Source organism: Vidua chalybeata, chromosome 9, assembly GCF_026979565.1.
Source record: "Vidua chalybeata isolate OUT-0048 chromosome 9, bVidCha1 merged haplotype, whole genome shotgun sequence".
NCBI lineage: Eukaryota > Metazoa > Chordata > Aves > Passeriformes > Viduidae > Vidua > Vidua chalybeata.
Window position 1 is genome coordinate 15,132,666 of NC_071538.1, and position 17,051 is coordinate 15,149,716.

Genomic DNA, 17,051 nt, shown 5'->3' on the forward strand with positions numbered 1-17,051 from the left:
TTCCTAATATTGTCCCCACTTAGGGGACTCACCTGTTACAATTAGCTCTTCCCTGACACGGTTTGTTAAGCCAAGCACTTTGTGCTCCTTGTACTCCATGCTCACCACGTTTCCCACATCTTCACTCACAGTAGTGGCTTCCAACTCAGTGCATTTCAATTCATCAATATCTTCTCACCTTTGCACTATATGCAGCACATGTGCCAAGCATCAAGAAAATATAACCTCTCTACTTGATACCCTTTTATTTTTCTTTCTGGGAATCACAACAATGACTTTATCCATGACTGAAGTGGCAACTCATGCTCACAAGTTAATGCCTGACACTTTTAGTCACTGTTCCATATGATGGGGCACCCTCTGCCTCAAATGTGGTTTTAAGATCCTAGTTTTTATATATGCAACTTGACATTTGTCCACATAGAAACCCTTAGTGCCTGCTTGCACTCAGCTCACCCCATAATCCAGAGCCTTTATTAGTCATTCATTTTCCTCATATAGGACTCTTCCAGCCTAGAATCTGTTTGCAAAATTATCAGTAATAATTTGATATTCTGTTCCAAGTGGAGTTGCACTATGGGATCATCCTCAATAATGGGACTTTCTCCCAGCTTTATGCTTATTTGAGACAAACCAAGATTTATTTTGGTAATAAGCCTCCTGGTTTGCCATCAATTTTCATGGAAGTCCTAACTGAAGGAGAAAGACTACCAAATTCTATTCCCCTACCAGTGGAGCAAAATTGGACCCAGAACTTAGAGACAAATTGCCAGTAGGCAAAACACGAAAAAGAACAAACCACCACAATAGGATTAATAATTTTATGGCCTGAGAAGCTTTAAACTGACACAGCTGAACTGCCTATCATCTTCACGTAAATGAATAGACTGAATCCTTTGACATTTCTCTTTGTCACTCAGGTTTCAGATGTGATCAACTCATCACACATCCTTTGCAGCACCACAAAGGCTGCCAAGGTGCAAGCCCTCAGTGCAAGGCAAAAAGCTCAAGCACAAGAAGACTTAGCCTGCTGAAAAGAGTTTAACCTCCTGCTGCATCACTTGAAATTTAGGCAGGCTACAATCACAGGCAGTTACCATGTTAGAGCTGAAAATATCTTGACACAGGACTGAGACCTTGGGTTCTCTATATTTTACATTATCCTGATGCTTATTTTCAAACTCTTAAAAATGCAATAAGAAACTGTTAATTTTCAAAATAAACACTGTTGTTTTAATAAAGGACTGTTAATTTGTCTGGCTTTAAAAGAATTTAGAAAGAGAAGGTCTGTGCTGTCTTGGATCCAGCACTATGGTAGTAACATTAAAAAAATTAAAAAGTAGACATTACTAGTCTCAAAACTTACTCCAACAAAAATAAAAATCCATCTGGACTTAACAACTGTATTTCCTCTTTTGGGAATAAAATTCAGACATCATTATATTATTCTAAATAGCAAGGAGTTTAATTCATTTTAACTGCATTAACTTCATTTGCCATCAATTTTAAAGTATCTCTGTGGGGTCCTACTTTTAAAAAACTGTTGATATTTTTATCAACATAAAATACTGCTTTGTAGTTAATGTCAAATTTAAAAGCTGTTATTTTTTCTGAAATATATTTTGCATTCAAACACTGCACATGAAATATTAGGACTTATCTAAGAATGGCTGAAAAGCACTGCAAGTACCAAATTAATATTATCACAACTCACAAAAAGAGTACAATGTTTCATTCCCTTAACTGAGAACATTATCTTCCTCATATAAAAAAAGCAATTTACAAGCAGATTAAGAGCTCCCTTTTCCAAACCAGTCCTTCATGCTACTATTAGTTTCAATTAATCAAATTCACTGTGAATAACCTATTATAATCAACTCCCCCTCAACCTCCAGAATTTCCTAAACATGGATCTTTATTAAAACACTGTGTTTATTTCTGGTATTAGCACTCCAAAAGTGAAAAAACTATAAACCTGAAGAAAGCTGAGAAGTTGTCACCTTTCTTCTATCCAAAAAGCTACTCACATCCAAATTCAGAGCTACAGATTATTTCTGTCAGAAGTTGATGGAGATAAACATTTCTTTGAAGCAAGCCAGATTTACTTGCAAATACACTGAGTTCTGCTTCCACAAACATAAGGAGAAAAGTTTCTTTGCTTCTATTTTCAAATCTCTTCCAGTCATCGCTCAGTTCAAAATCCTCCTGACTTTCTAAGGGGTCTTTTTTGCTGAGACAAAGTGGCAGCTCTGTCTGTGCCCAGTGCCTTTCCCCAAGCCCCAGAGTGTGCTCTACCTTTCAAAGGCAATCTTCAAAGACTTTATCTTTCAAAATTCATTAAGACACAATGTAAAACATACCCACTTACATGCACCTTAGCTTTAGGTGTCAGGCCGTGTTCGTGCCTGAAGGAGCAGTCCCCAACCCTTCCTTCAGATACCTATTTCCATAAATAAGCTTAAATTTTTGTCCTCCTGCATTAACTGAAGGGCAGCCTTTATGCCTAAATCGTGAAATCCGACACACAGTAACTTGCCAATATGTACAGCTTAACGCTGCACACACCACAGTGCCAGTCTTTTACATCTGTTTTCATGTTAACTACAATCTTCTTTTTCAGTGGCTCTAGCAGCTTAAAAAAGAAAAGGGGAAAAAAAAAAAAAAAACCAAAACAACAAGATATAGCAAAATCCAAATGTAATTCTGGATCTTATCCAATCCATCAGAAGAAGCAAAGACAGCATAAGCACTCACTCAATTTAGAAGGCACTCAGTGCCAGGAATAATGATAGCTGAGACCTCACCAGCCAGATTGCAAAGTTGCTTTGGGTCACTTTGTGTCAACTTTGGGTTCAAGTTGCATTGGGAGCTATGCTCTGGGTCACTTTCCCCTCACTCCCACCATCCAGTTAGAGCATCATAAATTAGACCAAATATACAAATCTGCTTCCTCATCCCCCACAAAACAGTCCTGTGCTACCTGAATGCACTCCATCACAGCCCCTTTGGAGTATGGGGGAGTGTTGTATGACACCCTGTTCCACTGCTGTGAAACCAGCACAAGGATCCCATTTCATTCAGGAAAAAGGAGCTCAAAGACAGACTCTGCAAATACCCCCAGTGCTGCTCTGGGAACAAATTTAAACTCATACCCAACAACGCTCCATACAGGACCCAGAGCTAAATGTAGCTTCAAAGGAACACAATTGGACTTGCACAGATCTGTTCTGTAGTAAAAGAAAAAACAAAAACAAAACCAAAAACCAAACCCCAAAAAAACTCACCTGCAAGCAAATCTGTGATGACTCCATTTATTGCTGCACTTACGCCACACTCCAGCTAAGACATCCAGGTATGTGGACTGATTGTATTTCAAGGCAAGGGATGCACTTCAAGTGTTGCTAACCCCTTACCTTTCTCAGGGCCTGGATAACTGTGCACCACACTCCCCTGTCCCCAAGACAGGCAAATTAAATCATCCATCTTGCTGCATACATTGTGCACCTTAGCTCAGGGCATTTCTGGACAGCAGACTAGCATTCAACTGCTACTTGTAACACATTGCTGTATCTTTTCCAGTACTCTAGTTTCTGAACAGAAAAATAAATGAAGACTTGGATCTTCACAAATGAGTCATGATAATCCTCACCAACAAACTGCAGAATTGTAGGAGACAAACAAAGCCATGCTGAAAAACATCTGAAGTTTCATACTCCATGCATATCACTAGATAAACACTTAATATGGGTACCGCACTGAAGACATGTATGGAAACAGCTTTTAAAAGCCCAACTGTGTCAAGTTCTTAAAATCATGGAGGAGCAAATACACGGACTCATTTCCAATACAAATACTATCCTTACTTTGATTTCGTCATTGACAAAAATGCAATATGCAAACCAAAAAACAAGCAGTGGCAACACATAATGAGAACCACAAAAATCATACACATTCAAACAAGAACTGTATATAAACTGTATGTTTACCTAAGTGCTGTTTCAAAATTTCAGTTAAGATTTTTATAGTAAGTCCCTCCAAGAAGCCACTACCTTTTTATTGCTTTTTACAGATTCTCCCTGCAAGGATTTGTAGATATTTGTCTCAACCTATTGGAAACAAAAAAAAGCTGAATCAATAACTTATCTGGTTTTTGGCGGGGGATTGTTTAGGGTTAAAAAAAAAAAAGAAAAAAGCACAAGCAAAACCAGACTTCAGCAACAAAGTAACTTCCCCAAGAAAAACAACATGATTGCGTGCTGCTTTGGAAGTGGTCCTGAGAAACCACAAACCGTCAGTCCCACTGGAGTTATAAGAGTTTAATAATAAAGGCTTAACACAGCCTCAATACCACATACCATTACAGCAATACACTCCACAGGCCAAGCCAAACAGGGAATACAAGAACACATCACAACTTAATGCTGTGATTTGGCACATTCTTATTCAGATGCTCAAGCCCTGAGGTCTGTATTGCTTTCTTATATGCATAATCAATGTCTCTCATTCCATACACCCCTGTTCTCCAGATACCCTGATGGATTCCTACAGAACTATAACCTGTATTTAATAACATCTAATGTAATTTATACCTCCAGAGTTTGATCAGAGACCAGATATCCTGCACAGCTCCATCAGCTGGCCTGAGGATGGCAACTGCAGTAATATTACCCAACAAAATTTTGATTCAGAGTCAGAATGAAAATAAAAAAATTAGATGCTTCATTTTTATCACAGAATTAGAAGAACATCCTTAAGGGTCTGTCATTCACCTGTCTCTGTTTTCCTGCTGAGTACTGAAAAGTATAGGATCAAACATCCCAATAGCCATCAAAATTTATTTTCTATTTGAGATCAATATTCTGGAATGTGACATACCAGAGAAGGAATATCTAATGGATGAAACTCTTCATAACTTGCTGACAAAGAGATCATAACAACAAAAACTATTCTTATGTTTCACCTAGTCAGGAAATGAAGCACACAAAAGCACTCTCAAACACATTCTACTGTCGGGATTCATTTGGCAAGAACTTAGAACATCTCCTACCCCAAAGAAAAAATATTTTGAATAAGACCCTCTCTTATGATGACTATGCAACATACTGAATAATTCTTATATCCAAAGAACTGAAGGGAACTTAATAATTTCTGTTCTGTCTTAGAGATCTCACTTAGATAACTAAAGTATGAATATCCTTCCTCAGATTCAATAAAACATAACTGCCTGCACTTAAAAATTCCTTGACAGGGCAACCTTCACTTCCTAACACATTGTTTTGCATGCTGAATATGGATTTAGGGAAGGGCTAAGTAATTTACTCAGTTTAATGACAAATGCCATCCTACTAACTTATTAAGTATCCTACTTTTGCATTAATGTTGGGCTCCCTGCTCCCCCAGCTTGGTCTATTTTGCTTTACTAAGCTCTTTCTTCTATAGTGTCAAGGATTTTCTGACTTAACACCTTCTTTTCTGAACACAGTGAGATGGCTCTGTGTTAAGGGCACTGGTCACTACAATAACATCTTCTGTACCACAGTTCAAGGATGTTCCAAATGACTCATATTCATCGTTTAAAACTCAAGGCACTAATTATAAGACATCACCTAAGCTCCACTTCACACAGCATCAGTGAAGGTCAAAGGAAACACATATAATACCACTCTTACTGATAATCTCAGCTCCTACACACATAGTCTGTCAAAAACAATCAGTACTGCTCCCATGTTTAGACACCACAAGGAGTTATGATCTCAAGTGTATTATTTGAGCAGTATAATTCTAACATTTTCAATATTTAAGATGAGAAATGACATATAGTAAAGACACATACAGAGGACAGGCACACTTCCTAATCACAGATGTGAAAGCTAATAGCAGCAAATAGAGGGACTGCAAGTTTTGGCAAGCAAAACACATGCAGAGTTTCAGTCCAGTGCTGTCTGCAGCTGATAGGAGACCCAGGTTCAAAGTTCAAAACTTAGTCCCTTTATGGGAAAAGTCACTCAGCAACAGAACACATCTTCAGCAACAGGAAACATCTGATTGTAAAGAACATTTCCAATAAACTCTGGGTTTAATAAATTGTCTTAAAACAAGGCTGCACTAAATTTGAATGCCTGTCCTGTGTGGCAGGTACTTATTTTGGTACAGAGATGTGGGAATAGGACAATGCTTTTTTCACATAACATACCTGTGAGGGAAGATTCATCCTCATTTGAGAACACACATCATTGAGAGATATCAGAATAATGAAAATATCTCATTCTTAACAGTAATTCACTTATGCACTGTACAAATTAAAGTTTCTGCATTGTTGCTCTAGCCACTATCTCTTTAAATATAATGCCCATTTACAAAGCTGAAGAAGGTCCATATGTTCTCTCTCCACTTTTATGGCTGACCCAAAACACCCATTTTGTTGACAGCTGACTTCATAGTCAAACTTAGATCTGAATTCAAATTCCTTGGCCATTCATTCTGTGCAGACATGAGGTCCCTTTTGTGCTACAGCCTGGAGCCAGCCAGCTTCCACACCGGGAAACTTGACACGGAGCACTGAGCTCAGCACAAGCTCTGCTGCAGGGAGGGCAGGCACAGCTGGCTCTGAGTGAGTCTCTGCAAACTAAGCCACAGCCAACAGGGGTAATTTTGCCATAACCCATGCAGCCCTGAACAAGTCCTTTGATTAAATTGTTTCTCATCCATAAAAATAAACAATCTGATTGTTTCCAAAGACCCTTGGATAAAAGGCTTGAAAGCTAAGAATGGATATAGCAAAATATTATCACTTGTCTGGAGAATTTAATGTGGCATCAAGGTCTACTGGTTACACTGTAAACAGAAAAGTCATTCTCTATCACCTCTCAATTTCCTGTCACTTAATTGAAAATACAGCTCTCTTAGTGATACTGAACTTAAGAGATGTAGTAATATTTCTTTAGGCAATTTTTATGAATTTCATGGAAGCTAACCAACCTTTTTACACTTGTTGTTTTGTGCATTGCTCCTTTTTCATCAGGACATTTGTTATGAAGTGGTAAACGAACTGAACAAGAAACAACACTCATGTTCTGAACAGATGTATTTTTATAATGGTTTGAGCACACCAATTTTCTTTATTCTGCAATGAATGAATGGAATGAAAAGATGTGGTGTCCTGCGCCAGCTGGCAAATGCTTCAGAAGGACATTACATTGCTATTGTCTTCAGCAGTGCCCAAATAACTTTTGGTGGCAGGAAGGGCTGGTATGTTTTGCTCATAAGATCAGTATTTATTTGGATCTACTACATAACTTTGCAGAGCCATGATCAACATGGTGCTTCACTGAGCATCAGGGACATGCAGCTCCTCCATGTCCATCACAGCTCCCTGTTCCAGGGGAAGGCCAACAGCACCTGCTCCTTACCTTGCACTTTCCAGAAGGGAGGTGGTCAGTTCCAGAGACAAAGGACAAGGTGAGATCAAAGTGCTGCAGACATTCAGTGAAGATATACTTGGCTTTGAGGAACACAACTCCAGAGAAGGTACAGAACTACCATAAAGTCACAAAAACACCCAAGCCAAACTCTACCAATAAGGTTGGTATCCAAGAAGTTATTTTCTTGACAATGAGAAATCCTTTATAGCTAATCCCAAACAGATTCTCAGTATTTTAAGGAGTTCATTACCTCCTAAGACAAGCCTCATATTTTGGTTTCAATTATTATTGTAGCACAAAGTCAGTTATACTCCCAAATTCCATAGAGGAACATGCAATAAATTACAAAACAGTACAATTCCTCTCTTTGAAGATAATAATCTATGTGGCAAGACAGAAAATAGGTACCGGCAGTTGGAGAATTACACAGCACAGAGAAAATTAATTCTGTATTTTCATATTGCAAAAAAAAACATATATTGTTAGCTTAGATACTATAAAACACAAAGCATTTATAATTTGAAATAAATTGCTTTAGTCTTGCAGCATTTTTTCTAAACATGGACATGGGCCTTTACCTTAATAAAACACAGTTTGTGTCTCAAACTTACATATACTCACACAACTGTCAGAGAACTCTGAAAGGCTGATGCACAATATTTTCTGGTTTACATAAATGAAGATATTTACACACAATTAATGACAATCAGAACAACTATTTTAATAGACTGGTCTTGGTTTTATGCCTACTGAACCACTCAACTCTTTTTTCCTCCCTTTCCCTCACATGCAAAAACCTTGTTTTCCAAGCTAACTCTCAGGAACCCCTCCTTTCTCAAAAGCAGAAGTACAAATACTTCCATCAGGAAACTGACATTCTTGAGTTTGTTAGAAAATTATCTACAGCTTATGATATTTAGCCAGTGGTCAAAAGCTTCCCAAAACCTTAAAGCACGCAATATCTGGCCCAACTACCATAATAACTGCCAACAAGGTCCTATGTAGAGTTTTTACAGTGAGATTTGTCATCTCTCCTGTCTCTGCCTGGAGCACAAACAAATCACAGGAAGGAGTAAGGTATGAGGTATGAACCTAAAACACCCCCTGAATGCAAGTGTTTTAGAGGCATCTTGTCTAGAAAATGACCACACTTGAATTTCTTTTGCATAGCAAGGACCTCGATCATTTATTAACGTGAAAGGTGATGTTGAACAGAAAGTCTTCTGGATCCATTTTTCACTCACGTATTTTGCAGTTTGGGGCCAGGGGGAGGTTTGTGGGAATTCATTTAACTTTTAACAGCATCACCACAACTGATTCCAAAATTTGAAGATATTTCTGGCTCATCAAATCCTAAAACTTAGTAAGTTTCCAAAACATGCTGAGACTTCCAAACAAAAATTTTTATTTGTGAGATCCTATACAATATGTGATTTTATAGGTAGCAGACATACTCAGAGATATGGAGCATAAGTTCTTCCCAAGCTGACTGGCTTGAGGAGCAACTTGTCTTTACCTTACTGATACACTAACTACAAAGGGCATTATGTCTACACAAAAGCTTTCACATCCTAAACCAAACACTGACACAAGCAAATCTGAAATAAAGGTGTTCCCACAGTATCTGCTTGACTATGAAAGCACCCATATTCAGAGGGAAAAAAAAAAACAAAACAAAAAAAGCCTCCAAAACAAAAACCACAGTTATGGAACAGTACATATATTCTCATTTCCTATTATTTTCTTTTACAGAAATGTTTGATTTTAATTTTTAAAAAAAAGAGTTCATCAAAGCATAAGAAGAATAACCCAGGGATGCACTACATACTGTCAATAGTGTCTCATTTCCATGTGCAGAAATTGTAGGACAATGAAAAACTTATTGAAATAGCAGCTGCAGGAGTGGAAGTTGATCACCACATACACCACCCAGCCCCTGGACAAATACAGCTGGAGACAATCTAAAGAAAACTGTTCCTCCTATCACACCACATAGAAAAATACAATGAATCCCTTTAAATTAGCACTTGGCAGAGAAACAAGCCAGTGAGGGGAAAAAAAAGCAACCAACCAAATAAAGCATTAAAATAATTCCAAGGCACCCAGAAGGTTAAGTAAGAAGAAACATTGGTTGCAGTCTAGGATCAATGGAATTAAACTGCTGAGCACCTCCCTGAAGTGTTTTGGCCTTCTTTAAAAAAAAATATAGGGTTGTTTCCAAGGCAGCAGTGACTAAAAGTCAGCAGCCACTCTTCTAAGTGGGAAAAGGACATAAAAAGAAGATGCCAGTCTCACTTTCAGCTACAAGAACTTTTACTCACCATGGATAAAGTCTATCAAAAAGATCCTCATCAGTCAGACTGAAGGTTACAGTGACACAAGGCTTGTGTGCAAAACTGGAATAGGCAGCAAAATAGCAGAGAACTGCAGAGAACTACACTGCATTCAAACATACTGGGTGACCCTATTCAGGAAAGCCACAAAGTCTCTTGCATCTTTGCAATTAAAATGCCTCTGGAAAACAAAACTAAACAAGAAAACCCACCCCAAAACCAGAAAGAAAAAAAAAATCCCCATCAATGGACTACTTTAATGAAAATATCGAGACAAGGGATAGACTTGCTTGAAAACAGTAATCCAGCATCCAGCATAGCAGCATCACTGAAGCATCAATTTTTGTTGTTGTTGAAGATCCTGTGAAACTGCCAACTCTACTTCACTAAAAGTTGAAACTTCAGAAATAGAGAGATGCCAAGAACAACTCCCTTTCTAAGTCAATTTCCACAAAGAAAATCTACTGTAATCTCAGAAAGACAAAACTTCCACAGTGCTCCACAACAGACTCCATTCCTTATTAGCATTTCCAGCCACCTGCTGAAGTATACTTCCAGCCAGGATTTCACAGGCTCACTGCGATTCACAAATTTTAGAGTTTCACCAGTTCTGGATTACTCCACTAGCAGAACTCCTTATAAAAGGCAACAGTCATTTTATTAACCTTATTCTAAAACAGCTGCCTCATCTAACAGAACTTCATTTGACTGGCAAAAAAACCCAACAGCTTGATGTTGGCAGGTCTGGGATCAACTCAGAAATAGAAAAGGCCTTTTCTTGGTTTGTGACAAGTCATCAATGTTGGCAACTTTTTGGCCCTAAATTTGACTATGAAATTGCCTGCACAACTGAGCAGATGATAGGGAAAGAGAGGAGAGGATTAAGGGAAGGGAGATAGCAATGAGTAGGGCATTCTACAAAAAAAAGACTACTGCAGAAGCCTGAGAGAGCAATTCACAAAACACAAAGGCCTGCTGGTCACTCAGAAAAGGCAAACTGTGTTGAATGGCTTAAGCTGTTGGGTTTTAAAGTCAGAGACTGGTTGTAGAGGAAGAGGTTCTTAGGTTTTATAAGGTTTTTAAACTAATAAAAGAGTGACTTTCTCAGGCTGGATAACCTTGACATTCTTTTTAAACCATACTAAAACAAACATGCCCACCAACTCTCCCAAACCAAATCAAGAAATGGCAACACTAACCACAGTAGATGCTATCCGAGGCCATACACAAACCTCAGCATCGCAAGGCCAAGGACTCCATATGGAGAAACGCAAGCCAAAAGCAGGATTGAGGGCCAACTTCAAAATTGCACATATGTAAGAGAACTGCAACCACTTTAAGATCCTCACTGCATCCGAGAGGCTCCTTATCACCAGCCCCAGGCCCACAAGACTTCAGAGAAGGAAACAAAGTTATCAGTTGCAGCAGAGCACTTTCCCACAGCTGGTTTTAATTAAGCTAATTTGGCAGTAGTGAATGACAGCAAGCAGAGCCTTCCGAAATCACTTTGCAAGCACTTTTGCCAGCATTTCACCATCTGTCATAACCAGGGTACTTGATAATAACTAGGATCTGTCTGAGGTATAGCATTTTAGAACTCTGTATCCACTCTCCTTTAAAATCATCTGGTACAGCCACTGCTTACAGGTAACTGGAGCCACTGTTTACAGATAATAGGGTGTTGGGAGAAGATGCAGAACTTGAGGAAAGGTATTGGATAAATTCCACTGAGAAAACCACTCCTGAAAAAGCACATAGATTACTTGCCAGAATCCCATCATACCTTGGCCATACCCGTGGTACATGAAACTTATAAATGATCATATAGATATTGAAGAGATTTTGGAGCTGTAATAAACAGAACAGCCTATATAATTTCTAGGCTAGTTGTGTAGTTTTTTTTTTAATGCATACATGCAGGATAGGGCAGGTTTAGCATGAAGAAATTCTTTGGGTTATACCATGATGTCAGAACAATCCAGGGTATGGCCAGACTGTGCAAATTTAAGCCCATTAAGGGAATGAGAAAGGGTCTAGAAAAGGAGTCATTTTAATGACATCTAACTACATAGAATTTTTTTTCTAAGGTAAATCTGTGACCAGCAATTGGAGTGGGAGACACTAATGGTATCAGTACCAGCACTGGTACATGACACCAACACACATAAGGAACAGATGGATCAGTAAATATAATTCAAGAACATTAAAAAAAAAAAAAAAAAAAAAAAAAAAAAAAAAAAAAACAAACAGCCTTCTGCAGGAACACTTAGCACATATCCACACCTGGTCTGTCTGGTTCACTCAAAGTATGAATATCTGATACTGAAATACTAGCTCAGATTAAAACACTGACCTGGCCACCTCCAATAAATGCAGATTGCTGACACTAAAGCCAGGGAAGTTGCCAGGTACCTTAAATCTGAACCAAGGCAAAGGAAACAATAAGTATTGCGGGATCATAAATCTGGCTTCACAAGAGCAGAATTCAGGGACCAGCTTCAGAAAAACCCACAGGATTTGGGCGTTGGGAGAAGACTGGTGCAGGAGAGTTTGCTCATTTTGAAGAATGATCTTCACTATGTTCAAGAATCATAGAGCCAACGTGCAGAAAATCAAGCAACGGTACCAGGAGACCTACATGGATCAACATGGAGCTTTTGACAATACTCAAATATAAAAAGAATGCACACAAGAGGTGGGAGCGGGGTCAGGTGAGCAGGGACAAACGTCAAGACACTGCCCTAGTGTGCAAAGACAGACTTGGGAAGGTCAATCCTGCCTGGAGCTGAAAACAGTCAGGGACATGAAGTGCATCTACAAGTAACTGAGCAGTAAAAAGAAGACTAGAGAAAATATGGGCCTCCTGCCAAGAAAAAAATATGGAAAAGGTCTGGAGAAATGGGCAGGCAGATCTCATGAAGTTCAGCAAAGAAAAATGCAAAGTCTTGCTCCTGGAGAGGAATAACTATGCCCTACAGGCTGGGTGCCAACCTACTGGAAAACAGCTTTGCAGAGAAGAACCTGGGAATCCGGATGGAGCAGCTGAACCGAGCCAGCAGCATGCCCTGGTCACAAAGCCAGCCAACAGCTCCCAGGGTGGGGGACCCTTCCCCTGGCTCAGCACCACGGGGGCTCTGCTGCAGGGCTGGGGCACTGCTGGGCTCCCCTCTACAGAGAGACACACTGGAACAAGTCCAGCGAGCTAAGATGATTAAAGGATTGGAGCATCTGCCACGAGGGGAGGCTGAGAGAGCTGGGATTGCTCAGCCTTGAGCACAGAAGGCTCAGGGGGATCTCAGTAACATAACCTGATGGGAAGGATTAAAGAAGGCAGAGATGGGCTCAGAGGTGAGGTACGCAGTGAAAAGACAACAGGCAATGGGAACAAACTGAGAAGCAGGAAATTCTGTTTAAATCTAAGAAAAAACCCATATCTGTACTATGGGGGTGCCTCCTAGTTACAACTATTTTGTGACTCTGTGAAACACCCTTGTGTTCTAAATAAGTATTGCTCTTAGGATTTTAGTGCAAGTACTGCCCCTCAATTGAGACTGCTTCAGAAAAAATTAAATGCAGAGGAATCAAATGCAAAAAAAAAAAACCAAACCTTCCTTCCAGTCTGCTGGTAAGACGATGCCAGGCAAAAATTCTTAACAATGCCTTAAAAAAGTGAGAACTCAATTTATCCTGAATAGAGCACAGGGTAAATCTAATAACTACAAGGTTAGGGTTCACTTACAAAGAATTTCCTTCCCAGTATAATGAAATATATTGCTAATGGCTACTATTTGAGTCCAGGAGTGAAAATCCAACGATCCTGCTGAGGTCATGATTATTACCCATAAAAAACTGGTTTTACTACTGGCTTTCACAAGAGGAGCATCCAGTTAAATACAATGTGAACACTGGAGTGTTTTGGCCAGGAATTGAGTTTGAAGGATCTGGGCAGTTTCTCTAGAGTTGTTCAACATATTCAACATGACTGAAGTGTCCTGCACTGACAAATTCCCCCATCAAATTCCACCCTTCAGAAGATTTCAAGCAGCTGGATTATTAATGCCCTGCATTCTGCTAGTGAAAATTTACATAGTGATGCCACAGAAGGCACAGCTTCCCTCCACTGCCCCAAACAGCCCATTCCTCTAGGCCCCCTCCTTTGAGCCATCACAAGGCTGAAAGGTCAAACTGGCAAGATGCCTGTCCATTTTGGTTTTCTGCAGTAGGGTGGCATTGTTTGCCATGCCATCAGTCAAACACAAACAGCTGGCTCAAGGTAAGCTGTAGAAACAAAGGTGAGGGTTGAAGCACAAAGAATGCAAGTGATGTTTCAAAACACAGTTATAGCCAGTGCTGGCAGTGTTTCCTGCAGCCAAAGCCCAAAGGCACATTAATATCTTTCTACCCACTCCTCCCTCCACTGTAGCTCTACCCCTACCAGGCATCTCGTTTTCTGCTCCCAACAGATTCCACCACTAAAAGCTACCTACCATCCCAGAAACATGCAGAAGAATGAAGGACCATGAGGACAAACCATGATGAGAGGTAGACTCAGCACATGAAGTGCTTCAGTCAGTTTGCTACTATACCTACTATATCTTATACCTACAAGGGGTGTGTTCTGACATTGTGGCTTAGATCACTTTGCAAAGCAGAAAACCTCACTCACAAAGTAGTTTTTTTTGCCAACTTAATATCAAATAAGCCAATACCAGAATTCCATGGAATCACAGAATGTTTTGGTTTGGAAGGGATCTTAAAATCCATCTACTTCCAACCCCCTGCTCCACTAGACCAGGTTGCTCAAACCCCTGTCCAACATGGCCTTCAAAACTTCCAGGAATGAGGCAGCCACAGCTTCTCTGGGCACCCTCTTCTAGTGCCTCACCACCCTCACAGTAAATAATTCCTTCCTAATATTCAGTCTAAACCTACACTCTCAGTTTGAAACCATTTCCATAAGTACATTACAGTAGAGTCAGAATGTAGCAGTGACCAAACTGAAGGTGTCTCACTCCCATCAGGATTACCAATTCCAACCCCAAATTAACACCAAGCTCAAGGACACACAGGATACTTTCACAGCAAAGCAAAATTTAGGAGATTTTCACACCCTGTGTGGCCCAGCACACCCTGCAACTGCCCCTAGCACAGCTGTGCCATCACAACTGGTCACAGGGTGAGGGGAGGTGGTAAATTGGATCATTGAAAAAGTATGGGACAGAAGTCACCAAAAATAGTCCTTAAAAAAGTTACTATTAAGTAGTCAATTAGAGCAGATTTACCACAAAAATCAACACACTATGTAACTGTACTCTCAGAAACTTAGATTTGGAAAGCTCAGGTCCTTTCCATGGAACTGAAATGATCCCTGGCAAAATGGTAACATTCCTTAAAAGTGGGTCTTAAATAACAGCCCACCTGTTGACATTCAAATAAAACACAACTCTGGTGAACAGCAGCCAGAGACTGTGCAAGAATGTGGTAAATAAAACACAGGAGGAGAGAGTACGGCTGTCCAACAAGAGATGGAATAATTGCAACTTTGTCCCCAAACCTTTACTGGTTTTTTTATAGTTTATCTCCAGAAGAAAAACTCTCTGGAAAGTTCCAGTATAATCAACTCCTCAATCTAGAAGAAAGAAGGAACAGTCCTTCCTCAACACTGAAGGACAAAAAAGCTGTATTGGAATACACATCTTTGAAGCACTTTTTGTGACATCAAAACTAATGAGAAAACATTCATATTAATTGGGGGCTTCTCCACAAAACTACTTAGTAAATCCATAAATGCATGCTCTGAAGATGGGGCAGTGATCCAACAACAACTAATAACATGTCAACAGTTCCAATGAGTAACATATTAGGAGCAAAAAAAATTTCCAAACTCAGTGTGAAAAACCTCATTTTTTATCTTACACCAACAGTACCCTCTGCTGTTCCAAAGCTGCACTGCATAGGGTGACATCCAGCCCTGACCATCGGAATACTCCATCCATCAAAAGCACCTACCTAGCTTTATTCATTAATTATCTCACTTCCTGTAAAGATGTTCCAGATATGTTGGCTACTTCCTACTACAGAGCCAGGTTTTGGGTTGGTTATAATGTTAATATATTTATTGTCCCAAGACCTTCTTCTGTGATTAGAAAAATACAGTTTTAGCCTTAGAAATAATTTTTAAATTAATATTTTAAAATTAACAAAAAGAAAATAAATCTAAGGCTATTCTCTAAGAAAGACAAGACCCAGTCAACACCACAGTAATACTTTCTGGAACATTTCTGTAAAGCCAAAAGAGGGTTTTAGATTTTAAAATCAGTGTATTGTTCAACAGCCACACATCAGAGAAATCCAAAACCACAAGGTTTTTCAAAACGCAACTTGAAGGCTACATCCCATCTGGCAAATGGCCCTAGGGGAAACAACACAGGAAGACTCCTGTACTTCTGATATCCCCTGATAACCCAGCATGCCCATGCTGGAAGAAGGACCATCACACTGCAGATGCAGCACAGCAAGAGCAGAAACAGGGAGGTGAGGCAGAGAATCCCATGGGCCTCCCCTGTGATGAAGATTCCAGACCCATCCACGCAGGGTCACCATGAAGCTTCAGCAAAAGCCCTGAACCTGAGGAGACACCATCCTCACAGTGTCCAGCTGATTATCTTCATCAGCAGAGAAATTCAGAAACTGAGTGTACTGCTGTTCTTGTCCCATCATGTGGAAGGCAACATGAGGGAGGATAAGCACAAACCGTATGAGCACTACAGGGGAAAAAATGCCCCCAAGTGTGATGTGAAGCACAGGTATCTCACCACAGGCAGCCTGTGTGAACAAGCACAAGGAGCAAAAGACATACAAGAGCAAGGAACACTAACTAGATTACATGGTTAAAATGGCCATGCCAAAATTGAACTGTGAATGAATACACTGAAGTATAATCCAGAACTACAGAAAAAAACAAACAAACAAAACAGAAAATAGAACTCCTTCAGTACAGAGAAGAAGAACAACAAACTTGTACAACTTGCAATGGAAAAGAAACCACTACTGCATGATCTCAAAACTTTTCAGGGCAGGGTGACACATGACAGAAAATGTCTACAGAGCTTAAAACCAAAAGAAACTGAACAAAACATGTTGTCCTTAACTATATTGTCAATAAGACCCTTCCACCCTGTTCAGTGTCTTCTTCTGAAGCTATGGGAAACAGCAGTCAGTTGCCTTTGACCAAAGGACACAACTTTGAAGCTTCAAGGATGGTTTCATGTCTTTCCATCAAGAGCAGACTTAGAAC

The 17,051-nt window shown here is 39.7% G+C and overlaps 1 protein-coding gene across 5 annotated transcripts in view; it reads right to left on the reverse strand.

The window, feature by feature from the left end:
* Positions 1-17,051, reverse strand: part of ST3GAL3 (ST3 beta-galactoside alpha-2,3-sialyltransferase 3) — a 173,114-nt gene that overhangs the window by 137,104 nt on the left and 18,959 nt on the right. The window lies entirely within an intron of this gene.